Source organism: Panthera onca, chromosome B1 (assembly GCF_046562875.1).
Source record: "Panthera onca isolate mPanOnc1 chromosome B1, mPanOnc1 haplotype 2, whole genome shotgun sequence".
NCBI classification, from domain to species: domain Eukaryota; kingdom Metazoa; phylum Chordata; class Mammalia; order Carnivora; family Felidae; genus Panthera; species Panthera onca.
This window is the reverse complement of record NC_138342.1, coordinates 165,808,688-165,824,297: the sequence shown is the minus strand read 5'-3', so window position 1 is coordinate 165,824,297 and position 15,610 is coordinate 165,808,688. Positions and strand designations below refer to the sequence as shown.

The 15,610-nt window shown below is 37.0% G+C and overlaps 1 protein-coding gene across 15 annotated transcripts in view; it reads right to left on the bottom strand.

Moving 5' to 3' along the window:
• PSD3 (pleckstrin and Sec7 domain containing 3) overlaps positions 1–15,610 on the bottom strand; it is an 812,606-nt gene that overhangs the window by 757,059 nt on the left and 39,937 nt on the right. For 12 of the 15 annotated variants that reach the window (XR_013555055.2, XR_013555056.2, XR_013555057.2 and 9 more), the window contains exon 1: positions 4,921–5,022. The exons of 1 other annotated variant lie outside the window; for it this stretch is intronic. The gene's annotated coding sequence lies outside the window, so the exon portion shown is untranslated. Of the gene's footprint in view, positions 1–3,027; positions 3,168–4,582; positions 4,766–4,920; positions 5,023–15,610 lie in introns of those variants that run through there. 2 more of the 15 variants (XM_078445467.2, XM_078445468.2) reach the window with 2 other exon arrangements.

Genomic DNA, 15,610 nt, shown 5'->3' with positions numbered 1-15,610 from the left:
TGAATCTAATTTTTGAATTGGATTTTTCACTTACAAAATAGGCTTGAAAGGCAGGCACTATTCAGATAGGATATGAAGGGAAGAAAGCTATATTAAGTTCCAGGCCAGCTGTCAAGACCAGAGTTTCATGTAAGGGCAACAGGGGACAGACAATCTGCAAGAAATGGAGGAAAGCCTCCATTCTACACCCAGGTAAAGTGGGAATATGATGGTCAAAAGAGGCAGTTGCTGGGCGCCTGTGCGGTTCAGTTGGTTAAACATCTGACTTTGGTTCGGGTCATAATCTCACTGTTCGTGGATTTGAGCCCTGCATCAGGCCCTGTGCTAACATGTCAGAGCACTTTGGATTCTGTGTCTCCCTCTCTCTCTGCCCCTCTCCTGCTTGCACTCTGTCTTTTCCTCTCTCTCTCTCAATAATAATAATAAACATTTAAAAAAAGAGGCAGTTGTATGTTTGAGAGAATTTGGAAATTCTGGGGGCTAGTTGCCCCTGAATGAATCATAGAGCAGAGCAGCATGTTCAGGCAGAGAAAGGGTCTAGTTTGCACTCCTGAGCTCCTCACACATCTCATGTGGTGGGGATACTAAGTTGAGAGGCAGCTAACAGCAAGAGAGCTAGGGGTAGACTACCTGGAACAGGGTGAAACACACAACAGGGACTTGGAGGAGGCCACAGCTGGTGGAGCTAAGTCAGCAAAAGAGGCTAGTAGGTCTTTCGGAGCTGAGAAATAGATGAGTGTGAGTTTATTAGCAGCAGGCCCCAGTAGAAGGCCAGCACAGCCTCTCAGCTGGGATAAGACAGGACCAGAAAGCACTGCGTGTATTGGAGAGCCTTGTACACTCCCCCGTCAGAGGCAGGACATCCTCCCTCCCTCCAGAAACTCAGAGGCCAACCCAGAGGAGTCAGATGAGGTTTGGAGAGCCGCAAAAAAGAGTCTAAGCAATTATTTCAAAGATAGCATTATCAATGGGCTATTTAAATTACTGGATCAAACTCAGTTTACAAAGCTGGAGTAAATTTGGTTGTTTTATCTCCCAGAGCAAGAGGAGCAGAGGTGGCAGTTCTCAGTCATGAGGAAGTTCAGAAAATCTATAAACAAATTAAAGAAACTACACTTTATCTGCACAACTGAGTTTTGGTAGTCCTCTTTTTTTCTTTTTCAATCCTGCTCTGCATATAAACAGTTAACTACAATAAAGTATGGGAAGTTTTATAGGAGAATGATAAAACAGCATTTGGTATGTGTCAGACACTGTCCTAAGAACCCTACTAACTACTTTAAGGCTTACAACATTCCTATGAGTAGTTGCTATTTTTATTACCATTTTGCAGATGAAGACACTGAGACACAGAGAAGTAACTGTCTCAAGATCACACAGTCTATAAGTGGCAGGGCTGGGATTGCACCCAGATGTTCTGGCTCAGGAGTCTATGGTGTTAACCTCCATGTTACATTTTTCATACACAAAGTGTGAAGCAAATACAAAGATGATGTGATGCCCTCTGCCCATTTGCAGCCCAGGCTTCTCAGAGGAAGTGTTGGGACTTGGCCTTATGGGGAAGAAGGGAAGCAAAGAGGGTGAAAAACAGGGAAGGCAAAGGCATCAGATCTTAAAGCAACATTCATTCAGGGAAGAACAATTCATTAGACTCCTTAACATTCAAAAGGGTAACCTTCTAGAACATTCTGTTTGTGAATATTGTTACTGCCTTTGTAGAACAGTATGCTTTATACCCAAGATGTTTTTTCTTCTAACCAAGATCAAAAAGTTTCTAAGACCTTTGCACTTTGACTTGACTTCTACCACCATGCTATTTTCTTTCTTTCTTGATCACTTTGCATAAAGAAACAGTTTTTATTACTGTATGAGAATGGGCTTTAACCATGAAACAGTAAAGCACAGTTAACTGGGAATGCTTAGCAGTCAGTTAGGCTCACTCACTAGCTAACTGATCATCAACCTTACACGACTATGATTAAAATTCAAGCCTCAGCAGAGTAGGTCACAAATTGTCAACACCAGGAAGGTTAAATCTGAGAATGCCATAAGTCTACTGTGTCCTGCAGGCTGGACCATACAGTGTGGAGGAGAGTGGCCTGAAGGGAGCCAGAACTCAGCAGTGGCTAGATCCTGTCAGCTCTCACGTTCCCAGTTCACTACAAGCTGGGAGCCTGAGGGAAAAAGGGAATCAGAGAAGAGGTCTCGGAACATGGACATTCTTTCAACTTATGAAGTGTTCTGGATAATTTTTCAGGCTTACAGTATTTTCCTACATGTGTATTGGCCATTTGTATTTCTTATTTTGTAAATTTTTAGTGTATGTATTTTGTCTTTTTTAAAAATTGACTGTTCATCTTTTTAAACACTTGGCTTTTTTATATACTTAGAATATTAACCAATATATGTTGTAAATTTTTGCTCAGTTGTATTTACCTCTTAAATTTTTAGAAAGTGTTTTTTTATATAAATTTTTAAAATTTTGTGTGGTTAAATCTATACATTTTACTGTATGGTTCCTTCACTTTTTATACTACTAAAAAATTATTTCTTACTCTCATTCAGAAAAATAGCCCTATATTTTCTTACATTGGCTTTTTGCTTTCATTACATCCTAGGGCTTAAGAGCCCAGATTCTGAGTCCAAAGAAGGTGAGGCTAACTCCTTACTCTGCCCTCTCTGGCTGTGAGAATTTTCCATCCTTCTGTTTCCCCACTTACTGTGAGCCAGGCACTCAAAACTCCAATGAGAGAAGTACTGTCCCAATCACACTGATGGGAAAACTCATATTTAGAGAGGTGAGATTACAGGTGCAGAGACATCCAGTAAACAGGAACTGAAACTGGGTACCAGTTCCCTGTGCAGTTACTAATTACACTTACATTATACCAATTCACACAAAAAATTATCATTTTATTCCTTTACAACATTTAGAATATGGTTCCCTAGCATTTTATATGAGATGTTTGCATCTATCACCAAAAGAAACAATGTTGTGCAGTTTTACTCACAGACCCGTTTCCTAACCTTGGAGTTTAAATGACCTCTTGGCTCTGATGGTATTCAGAACCTATGGTGTCTTCTGAGGACTTAGTTACCACATGTGGCCTGTTTCAAACACATTACTAAATGTTTGGGCTTGGCAGACAATCTCTCTCTACTGAGACCTGCAAAGGAAAGGGGACCAAAGAAAGAATACAATAGATCTTCTGCATAATTAAAAGCTCTTAGTATGTTTTTCTCTCTGTCAGGAATGAAATAAATAAGCTGTAAGTTGGTGATAGGAAGATTCCACTCCCCCAGTGTTGCTTGAAACAAGAACTGTCTGTAGATGGTGTGGGTTCAGTTCTGAGTATTTTTTCAAGTTTTCATTTAATTTGATTAGAAACAGCTGGAGAATCAGAATGACTGTGTAACTTCTCCAATGATACAGAGGGAAAGAATGTTCACAGTGACATAACCACAAGTTACCATCCTGGCTTGATCCACACAGGAAAACAATTTGCATTGCTTAAATTACAAACCCCAAACTTCTTGTCCTTCCAGTATTCATCTTTTATCTGTTCAGATTAATAGTGCCCCCAGGCTGCTGTCACATGTGCTACTTCGTACATTTTGTCTTTATAAATGGATTTCTTAAAGTATTCATATCAACATAAGATTCTTAACAATCAGTAGTATTACTTTCATTATTCAATCATGGGCAGAGGGGAGAGAATTTTCTCTACACAGATCAAGGACTCAGATGTTGACCCAACCCTGAAGAAATGTGCTTCTGGGAGAGCAGATTCTGGTTCTGCTGCTAGCTATTCAGCCTCATGGCAGTAACGGGCCTGTGACCTCCCCCAGCCCAAGCCCCTTTCTGGAGATATTCTTCCCAGGCAGTGGCCCAAACTCTGTCCTCAGATCCTTGATGGAGTCTAAGACTAGTTTCACAGAGAAGTTGGAGGATTTTTTGCTAGCCTTTTCTATTCTTCATTGTATAATGTAGAAAATTAAATCAAAATTTTAAGTGTCAAGCGTCTGACTCTTGATTTCCGGCTCAGGTCATGCTCTCTTGGTTCATGGGATTGAGCCCCGTGTCAGGCTCTGTGCTGGCAGCACAGATTTTAACTGGGATTCTCTCTCTCCCTTTCTCTGCCCTTCCCCCTGCTCGTGTGCTCTCTCTCTCTCAAAATAAATAAATAAACATTTTTAAAAAAGATTTAAAAAATAATTTAAAAAGTTTTTAAGTGTCAACCTTACAGAGCCATTGGCAGAATACATAGTACAACGTCTATATTGTGTTTTAATAAAACAAGTTGCCAAATGATGAAAACTAATAACGTTTAGTTTTGAAATGTGAAAATGCAGAAAAGAAAGGCAGTAAAAGAGAAAGAGAAAGTAATCCATAATCTCACTACCTCCAAACAACCACGATTAACATTTTGTTATGTGTTTATCCAGTATACAGTATTTTATACTCTCTTTCTCCTTTCTCTGTCCTCCCCCTCCCTCTCATGCAGAGGTCACCTAGTTTATGTTCTCTCACAAGTAGGACACAGAGGTGAAAAAGGAAATGGGCACTATGGGATCCACACACCTGAAAAGTTGTTAGGGTTGACAACTGACCATGGCCTTGGATCTCCACATACCATGTCTTTGCAGCTCCCACTAGACCTAGAATTTTTATCAGCTTACTTCTGAATTATCTACAGCTATCTCAGTGGAGGGTAGTTGACAGCCATTTGTAAGCAAGAATGGGATTAAGAATAGAAGCATGTGGAAGGACCAATTTTTCCATGGCTCCTTGGCCCTGGCCAGGCCCCTAGGTACAGCATCTAACCCTACCTCCACCTCTCCAGTGGCTCTTATTATGTCGTATCCAGATAGTTTTAAAATTATTTTTCTACTGGCGTGCCAGAGACAGTTAAGGCTCACCAGACATTCCATTTGCTCATCAACAATTCCAGCCTTTCTTCAGTTAGGCAAGGCTGTGTGATTAATTCTCCCTTCCCTTGCTGACAAGGAGGACTTGTGTTCTATCCAGATGGTACAGTTCCAAGATGGAATATTGAGGGATTATGTGTCATAAGACCCTTACTGATCCATGTGGAACCCATTGGAAGAGAAAAATAAGTTGTTTTAAGCCCTTAAAACTTTAGGTTTGTTTATTATTGTAGCACAACCTGGCACATTCTCACTAAAACAACTGGAATCTCTCTCAGTTGACACTATAGATTGATTTTTTTATATCCTTAAAATAAGGATTTGATCATAGTATTTCCTTCTTTAAAAATTATTGGGGGTTTGGGCACCTGGGTGGCTCAGTCAGTTAAGCATCTGACTCTTGATTTTGGCTCAGATCATGATCTCATGGTTGTGAGATCTATCAAGCCTGAGTCAGGCCGCTTGCTGAGTATGGAGCCTGCTTGAGATTCTCTCTCTCCCTCTCTCTCTCTGCCCTTCTCCTGCTCACTCCCACACTCTGTCACTTTCTCTCTCTCTCTCGCTGTCTTAAATAAAAATTAAAAAAAAATTATCAGGGGTTAGCCATTACCTAAATGATGAAGTACAAATGCTTTACCCTGGCAGACTATCTGGCCAACCTATCCCTGTGGGCTAATCTCCTGGTATTATGCCCCCCAGCCTAAATCCTAAATTGTAGCCACACTAACTGTTAGGCCATTCCTCAAAATGCCATTTCCTGACTATCCCAGTCCTTTAAATGTTATCAAGCCTTTGTTCATCCTGTTTTATTTGCTTAGCTGGCTCTTATGTTTCTCTGTTTGGCATATTGTTACATGTCCCACAAGACCCACCTCAAATATATCTGTGAAGTTGAACTCACCTCCACAAAGCATTGTCAGCTCCTTCTTCCAAATTGCCAAGTGCTTGGTAAGATCTCTCCTTCAGGAAGTCTCCTACCACATGATTTATTTACATGTTTGATTTTCTTAAAGGTGGTGGTATAAGATATTCTTTTCTAGCACAGTGGCAGTTCCATGGGTATGAAATATGCATTCTCTAAAGAACTTATAGTTGTAGCCCCCCTAAAGTTTGTCAGTCTACCCTCCCTAGACATTGGTATGTAAACCTGTTGGTTTCTCAAGCTGTTCGTTATGTTAAGCAGCTTTAAGGTAAATCTGCTTTCTCTTCTTCCCCTAACCAGAATGCTGTCCCTGAATCTCTCCTATATTAAAATTTTAGAGCCAACACTTAGTGCCATTAATGATATCTATCCAAAATAGGTGTGCACCAAAAATGTGTTGATAATAAAAAGAATAATAGCAAATGGTTATAGAGCACTTAATGTGTGCTAGGCAATAAACTAAATATTTATATGCACTATTGTATTCAGTATGCCCAGGTTCATATGGCTGGTAAGGGGCAGGGCTAAGATTTAACCCAAGTTCTCCATCTACACAGCATTTGTATTGATTAAGGAGCCCTCAAAGTTGATTATTATCCCAAACAATAACACTTAAGCATGAAAATCACCTCCTGCAAAAAACTCTACTTGAGAGTCAGGTCTCTACAAATGGTGTGATGGGCCCAAAATACACAATCTTCTGTATCAGACACATTTGCCCTTTTCAAACTGTCAGTGTGGTGTTCAGATGTTGTATTTTACAGCTCTCGCTGATAAGGCTCAGTGGTTAAGCTCTGTTGTCTGCAGAACTAGATCTGGTTCCAGCTGTGCTGCTTACTGTCAAGTGACCTTGGGCAAGTTCCTGAACCTCTCTCTTCCCCCATTTGGGGGAAAATGTTAGACTTACCTCACTGGGTGGTGTGAGGATTGTGTGAGATGAAGCACAACAGACAACTAACAAGGGACCTAGTGCATCGGTACTGCTCAGTATGCTTCTTAACGCATCGTCAGTACCATAGGAGAGAGTGTGCAGCTAGTAATAGTCTCTTCTCAACAATAGTGTCAGCTAGAATGCAGGCCATCCCTGAGCTATCTGTGAGCCCAGTGTTCCCCTCAGTGCACTGAGAACTGAGCAGAACTCACCAGAGGCACTGTCAAATTAGGTGTCCAGACCCAAGTCAATTCCTTGCTGTGCAAACAGCAGGGTTCTCAGAACCTTTTGACTCCATCTCTGGATAATGCAGATAATGATATACCATGGTATATAGATTTCTGACTTAACTTTAAAATTAATGTATAAAGAAAAAAGAGGTGGAAGTTGTTTGGTTATGTGAAAATTGTGTTTTAAAAAAGATGTATAATCATGGGTCGACTACTAAAGAAAACAAACCATGAATTATAAAAATGAAAGCTGTATGGGAAATGGATTAAGTACTTTTTATAGTAAATTGGTATAGTTATTCATTAAATGATTTTCAAAAAGCTTAAAATGTTCATTTGTTTATTCATTCAACATTTTATTTACCATAATCCACGAACTGTGCTATAGGCACTTTCACATATTGTCTCATTTAATCTCATTCAATATGCCCACTTAGCTCAAGAAATGGGCAATCTCTTCTCATTTTATGAAGGAGGAACTGAGGCTAGGCAGTTATACCCATTTTTACCAAAGTTATAACCAAAGGCAGAACTAATGCTTAGTTTTTAATGTTTTTATCAGTACTTAAGCATGAGGATGCTCCAAGGTTATTCATGCCTCTCCCTACAGTAAGTGAACAGTTCAAATCAACAGTTATCCAAGTTGCTTTTCAAGCCATTTTAGCCCTCAGTTCACACTTAACACTTGCACTCTTTAGGCAGAAACCAGAAACTAAAGGGTTTAGGAGACAATCAGCGTTTAATTACTTGGAGGCTATTCATTCAGATTGAGATTCACTTCATAGGCTTTTATTCTCTCTTCCTTTAGAAGAATTTTCCTGCTGAAAAGTTATATCTATGAGAGAGAGGGAAAAGGTAAGAAGAAGGAGTAAACTCCATCAATTCAATTTTTCAGAAGAAGAGTTCTGAGAAACAAAAAGAGAGATATAAGAACTGTACTAGTTCAAATGGAATTTAGAAACACTGAACTCTGCTCATACGACATAATGTGTTTCTAAAAGAAACCATAACATGAGAAGCATCTTCAGAAAGCCTTTTAAGTATTTGCTGTTGCATTGGTTTGCACCTGGCCAGTGGGTAATAGGTATTTTCCCAGGGCATTTTTGATGAAAGACACTGTGGTAATAGTAAGAAAACTTACGATTTTTTTAGGCAATGCCAGAATTAAGGATAAGGTTGTCAAGATGTAAGAATAATTTTTGTATTTTGATTCCTGAGACCTCCAGAACCATTTTCAGAATACCAGTCTTCCTAAAAGAGGCATTATGGCACTGTGGGTTGCAGAGGCTTTGAAACAATACAGACCTGCGTTCAAATTTGGATTCCACGCCTCCTTGTGTGATGTCAGACAAACTACCCATCTTTCTTTGTTCTACTGGCATTACCTGTGAATTCAGGATTATAATGCCTAACTGTAGGTTGTTCTGAGGCTCAGTGAGTTATCATATTTATACAAAGCTCCAGGGTCCTGGCATACCCTTTTTGGCATTCAAGAAGGTTAATCATCCATTACTCTTTCAGTGCCCCCTCCTGTCACTCTTGAGCCTTGGGTGTCTCTTCCATAGCCTGTAAGCATTGTCCAAGATACCCCTCTGAGGTCCTATGACTCAACTTCTTGGTCACCAGCTCTCACTGGTGGCCCCGCTGTTGCTGTTCTTGCCTGGTTACTTTCCTGAGGGTCCTACTGATCTGCACTTTTAAATTTTGATCACCTGGAGAGGTTCAGCTCCAGAAGTCAGCCTTATTTGATCTAGGCTTACAGTTAATTTTAGCTTATTAGTTTGCACCCATGTCACAAGGCTTGAACACTTTATAGTAGACAAACTAATTGCATTTAGATATTTAGATCTTTTAAAGAAAAATCTGAGTTGTCATGTGTGTTTAAAACACACCAACTACTATACCTGCACTGTCCAATTTGGTAACCACTAACCACATGTAGCTATGGAATACCTGAAATGTGGCTAGTCATAGGTGTGCTGTGACATAAAGAATATACCAGATTTCAAAGATGTAGTTCACAAGAAAAAATAATTTTAAATGTTTAAATATATATTTGTTGGTTACATATTAAGATCCATAGTGTTAAATAAAATATCATTAAATTTCAACTGTTTCTTTTTACTTGTTTTAATATGACTACTAGAAAATTTTAATATGACTCATATTATATTTCTGTTGGGTAGCATTGTATTAGACAAGACTGCAAAGCAAGTTTATTAACTATTGTGGATATACTGCAGTAATCAACAACTTCAGTACTATTGGGGCAGCTTTTTCTCTGAAGAGATTAGGGAATGAGATATGTATGTCATGTACCCTACATAATTAATATTTGAAAGGGTGCTTGTTGCCCTTTGCAGTTGCCTTTCATGTATTATCATATGATGACCATTTCTTTTACTTTTCCAAATAAAGTCACATATAAGTGGTTTTTATTTGATAATGTTAAAATTATGCATAGGCTTTTCTGTTATATGACTAATGCACAATTATCACCAAATGATAAAAGATTTGTCATATCCTATGAAGAATTTACAGTTATAGAGTGGTATTGGTCTTCTGCTTTATTTTTGTGAATGTCAAACTCATTTTGTAAAGCCCTCAGGTTATTTTGATTAATGTTATGTAAACTATTTTGCATAAGCAACTTTTTAAAAATTGTCAGTTGATCACACAAAAATGCATCAGATTCAATAGTCAGCTTGGAAAAAACAAGGTGACAAATGAAAATGAAAACACTATGGTCCAAAATCTTTGGAACACAGCAAAAACAGTTCTAAGAAAAAAAGTTTATAGATAGATAGGCCTACCTCAAGAAATAAGAAAAATTTCAAATAAGCAACATAACCTCACACATAAAGGAGCTAGAAAAAGAATAAGCAAAGCTCAAAACTGGTAGAAAGAAGGAAATAATAAAGATTAGAGAAGAAATAAACGAAATAGACATTAAAATAACCATAGAAAAGATCAATGAATTTAAGATGTTATCATTTTTGATCTTTGAAAAGATAAACAAAATTGATAAACCTTTAGCTAGACTCTTTGAGGAAAAAAAGAGAAAACTCAAGTAAATAAAATAAAAAATGAAGGAGGAGAACTAATAACCAATACCACAGAAATACAAATAATCATAAGAAAATATTATTAGGGGTGCCTGGGTGGCTCAGTTGGTTAAGTGTCTGACTTCGACTCAGGTCACGGTCTCACAGCTCATGGGTTCAAGTCTTCCGTCTGTGCTGACAGCAGGCAAGCCTTCAGCTTGCCTTGGATTCTGTGTCTTCCTCTCTCTCTCTGCCCCTCGCTCTGTCTCTCTGTCTGTCTGTCTCTCTCTCTCTCAAAAATAAATAAACATTAAAAAATATTTAGAAAATATTATTAAAATTATATGCCAACAAGTTGGACAATGTAGAAGAAATGGATAAATTCCTAGAAACACATAATCTTCCAAAACTGAATCAGGAAGAAATAGAAAATTTGAAGAGATTACTAGTAACAAAATTGAATTGGTAATCAAAAAACTCTCAACAAACAAATACCAGGACCAGATGGCTTCACAAGTGAATTCTATCAAACTTGTTAACAAGAGTTAATATGTATTCTTCTCAAACTATTCCAAAAAATAGAAGAGGAAAAAAACTTCCAAATCCATTCATCGAGGCTAGCATTACCCTGACACAAAAATCAAATACGCTACAAAAATAGAAAATTACAGACCAGTATCTTGATGAAAATAAATATAAAATTCTCAACAAAATATTAGCAGACCAAATTCAATGATATATTAAAGGGTCATTCATCACAATCAAATGGGATTTATTCCAAGGATGTAAAAGAGTGGTTCACTATTCACAAATCAATCAATGTGATACATCACATTAACTAGAGGATGGATAGAAAACATATGATTATCTCAATAGATGCAGAAAAAAGCATTTTATAAAATACAACATATGTTCATGATAAAAACTCCCAACAAAGTGGGTTTATAGGAAATATACTTCAACAAAATAAAGGCCAGTTATTGAAAACACAGCTAACATCATACTCAATGGTAAAAACTGAAAGGTTTTCCTCTAAGTTAAGGAATAAGATAAGAATGTCCTCTCTCACCACTTTCCTTCAACCCAGTACTGGAAGTCCTAGCTGTAGCAATCAGCCAAGAAAAAGACATAAGCGGCTCCTGGGTGGCTCAGTCGGTTGAGCGACCAACTTCTGCTCAGGTCATAATCTCACAGTTTGTGAGTTCGAGCCCTGCATTGGGTTCTGTGCTGACAGCTCAGAGCCTGGAGCCTGCTTCTGCTTCTGTTGTCTCCCTCTCTCTCTGCCCCTCCCCCACTCATGCTCTCTCTCTGTCTCAGAAATAAACATTAAAAAATTTTTTTAAAAAGAAAAAGACATAAAATATTCAAATTAGTAAGGAAGATGTAAAACTGTCACTATTTGTAGATGACATGATACTATATGTAGAAAAGTCTAAAGACTCCACCAAAAAACTTACAGAATAAATGAATTTAGTTTCAAGATAAAAAAAATTAATACACTGAAATTGGTTGCATTTCTATACACTAATAATGAAGTAGCAGAAAGAGAAATTAACAAAACAATCCCATTTACAATTGCACCATAAAGAATAAAATGCCTCAGAATAAATTTAACCAAGGAGGTAAAAGATCTATACTGCGAAAACTATAAGGCATTAATGAAAGAAATTGAAGAAGACACAAACAAACGGAAAGGTACACCATGGTTATGGACTGAGAGAATTAATATTGTTAAAATGTACATACTACCCAAAGATATCCACAGATTCAGTGAAATCTCTATCAAAATACCAATAGCATTTTTCACAGAACTAGAACAAAATAATCCTAAAAGTTGTATGCAACCACAAAAGATCTCAAATAGCCAAAGCAATCTTGAGAAAGAAGAACAAAGCTGGAGGCATCACAATCCCAGATTTCAAGCTATACTACAAAGCTATAGTATAAAATAGTACCAAAATAAAATACCAAAATAGTATGGTACTGGCACAAAAATAAATCGATGAATGGAACAGCATAAAGCCCAGAAATAAGCCTTTGTCAGTTAATCTATAACAAAGGAGGCAAGAATATATGATGGAGAAAAGACAGTCTTTTCAATAAATGATGTCAAGAAAATTGGACAGCTACATGCAAAAGAATGAAACTGGAGAACTTTCTTATGCCATACACAAAAATAATCTCAAAATTGATTAAAGACCTAAATGTCAGACCTGAAACCATAAAAATCCTAAAAGAAAACGTAGGCAATAATGTGTTGAACATCAGCCTTAATAACATATTTATGGATCTGTCTCCTCAGGCAAGGGAAACAAAAGTAAAAATAAACGATTGGGACTAACCAAAATAAAAAGCTTTTACACAGCAAAGGAAACCATCCACAAAACAAAAAGACAACTACTAAATGGGAAAAGATATTTGCAAATTATATATCTGATAAGACATTAATATCCAAAATATATAAAGAACTTATACAACTCAACACCAAAAAACTAAACAATTAGATTTAAAAATGGGCAAAAGAGGGCACCTGGGTATCTCTGTCGGTTAAGTGTTGGACTTTGGCTCAGGTCATGATCTCATGGTTTGTGGGTTTGAGTCCCAGTGCAGAGCTGCTTGGGATTATCCTTCTCTTCCTCTCACTCTCCCTCTCTCTCTGCCCCTCCTCCACTTGAACTTTTTCTTTCTCTCAAAAACGAATAAATAAATCTTTTTTTAAAAAATGGGCAAAGGAACTGAATAGACATTTTTCCAAAGAAAACATACAGATGGACAACAGACACATGAAAAGATGTTCAATTTGCTTATCATCAGGGAAATGCAAATCAAAACCACTATGAAAAATCACCTTACACCAATCAGAATGTCTATTATTAAAAAGACAAGGAATAACAAGTGTTGGTGAAGATGTGGGAAAAAAGGGAATGTTCATGCATTGTTGGTGGAAATGTAAACTGGTGCAACCACTATGAAAAACAGTATGAATGTTCCTTAAAAATTCAAAATAAAAATACCATATGATCCAGTAATTCCATTACTGGGTATTTACCCAAAGAAAATGAAAACATTAATTTGAAAAGATATATGCACCCCTATGTTTATCAAAACATTATTTACAGTAGCCAAGATATGGAAGCAACCCACATGTCTATTGATAGATGAGTGGATAAGGACATGATATAGATATGCAGTGGAATATCACTCAACCATAAAAAAAGCATGAGATCTTGCCATTTGTAGTTACATAGATGGACCTAGAGGTTACAATGCTATGTGAAACAAGTTAGACAGAGAAAGACAAATACCATATCATTGTACTTATATGTGGAATCTAAAAAACAAAACAAATGAACAAACCAACAAAAAACCAAACTCTTAAATACAGAGAACAAACTGGTGGTTGCCAGAGGAGAGGTAGGTGGTGGTGGGATGGGAAAAATAGATAAAGGGATTAAGAGGTACAAACTTCCAGTCATAAAACAAACAAGTCATAGAGATGAAAAATACAGCATAGGGAATATACTTAATAATATTGTAATAATGTTGTATGATGACAGGTGGTGACCACACCTATCATGGTGAGCAGTGAGAAATGCACAGAATTGTCTGATCAATATGTTGTATGCCTGAAACTAATATAATACTGTATGTCAATTATACTTCAACAATGAAAAAAATAAGCACAACTCTTTTAGCAATCAAAATAGGACTGGACTACTTTTTGTCTGTTGTTTGAGACATAGTACATTTTTATTTGATCTATATGTGATCCAAATAAACACAGCCTTCTAATGTTCTGTAGAATCTTTTTTTTTTTAAGTTTCTCAACATATTTGTCTAGTCTAAAAGCTGACTTGATATAAAAAATGATATAAGAAATGATATAAGAAATCAAATCTCTTTGATAATAGTTTACAAATAAAATGATACATCCAGTGTTGGAATATGCCAGCCAGAATCTCATGACAGTTTGATCATTAAAAATTTTTTCCAGAGTGTCTATTTCCAAAACATCTTTGTGTGTGTGTGTGCCTGTGTGTTATGTTTGATTCTCTGAGAATACTATTGGGGTGATAATTTGGGGGGGGGGGAGAAAACTATATATTCATTAAATGGTGTCAAATAAAATTATTGCTCATTGTAACAAGCTGAAGAGAGAGGTCACAGTATTATCAAATTCTACGAATTCATCAAAATGAAACTATTAGCTTTTATGTACTGTTTGACTATACAAATTGTGTTTTACTTCATTCTTATTTTGATCCTCCTGCATTTTTCTTTTCCATCTAAGAGTGTCCTGATCTTCATTATCTTTTAAAATTCTTCTATGTCATTTTCATAGAAAATGAATGGGCTTTATCAACTCATCTTATCCTTCATGAGTTTTAACCATCAGTAGTTTTTCTTCTTTTATTTTTTAGTTTCTATTGTGATATATAGGAGACATTTTGACATTTTAAGCTCAGTCTTTTTGCTTACCAATTTGGGCTTCCACCAGGCTACTTCTTTCTTTTATTTTAATTTTAGTATGAATAATAAATTTGAAGAAATGTATCAAATTAATTTGAAATTGAGGCATACACAGAGTAATTCAAAGGCAATTTCAAATGGTTATGATGCTGCTTTGTTGTATTAAGCTGCATTGCCGCTTAATCAAATCACTCTTCTGCTCCATACATTGAGTTATTGATGATTGAGTTCAGGAGTTTTGTCACTGGATCACTAGTGTCAGTAATTATTTTGCACATCATTTTCTCTGGAGTCACCAGACTTTGTTAGGAGAAGATACAGTAAAATACTGTAGCTGTTGCAATATGTTAAGGTGCATAAAGTGCATAACTTCACACACAGACATTTCCCCTGTATCTAGTACTAGTATAGATTTGTGCTCTTCATGCACAAGAAGTCTGATCAATTCATTCCACTGATTTCCATCAGCAAAGAAAAATACTAAACAGGAATTTTATTATTTTATGCACTGGATCATTGAATCTATTCCTGGGAGAAGATCACTTCCACTTTGACCAAGCATTATTGACAATAGAATCCTCTACCTATCATTTTATATGCCTGATAATTAGAAGAATATTCCACAGACAAGTTTCTGTCTCCATATATTCAAATCCTAACTTCTCCACTATCCAGCTGTACTAGTGCAGGTGTCACAAGGCACATCATTATCACAATACGACCTCTGGCCCTGTACAATCACATCCCAGCAGGCAAACAAATATGAGGGCATGGTACCCCACACTGGGAGAGCTCATAGTCACTAAACCGGCACAAAAGTGACTGTGAACCTCATGGATATATCCCACTAACCCAACTAAATGTATCCTCAATGAACTTCCCCTTAGATGGAGCCTCAAAACTTCATAAGCACTCTTAACATACTCAATATGAGAAAAAGAAGGACAGAACAAAGCTGACAGAGACAGAAATCTTGACCAAAGTGCTTAAAATATGTTTTTTCTTCCTTTTTTGGGGAGCATATCTTAAAAGAACATCTGACATTGTGAACATGTTGCTAAGGTCCTTCCCTGGGGTTCTTGGA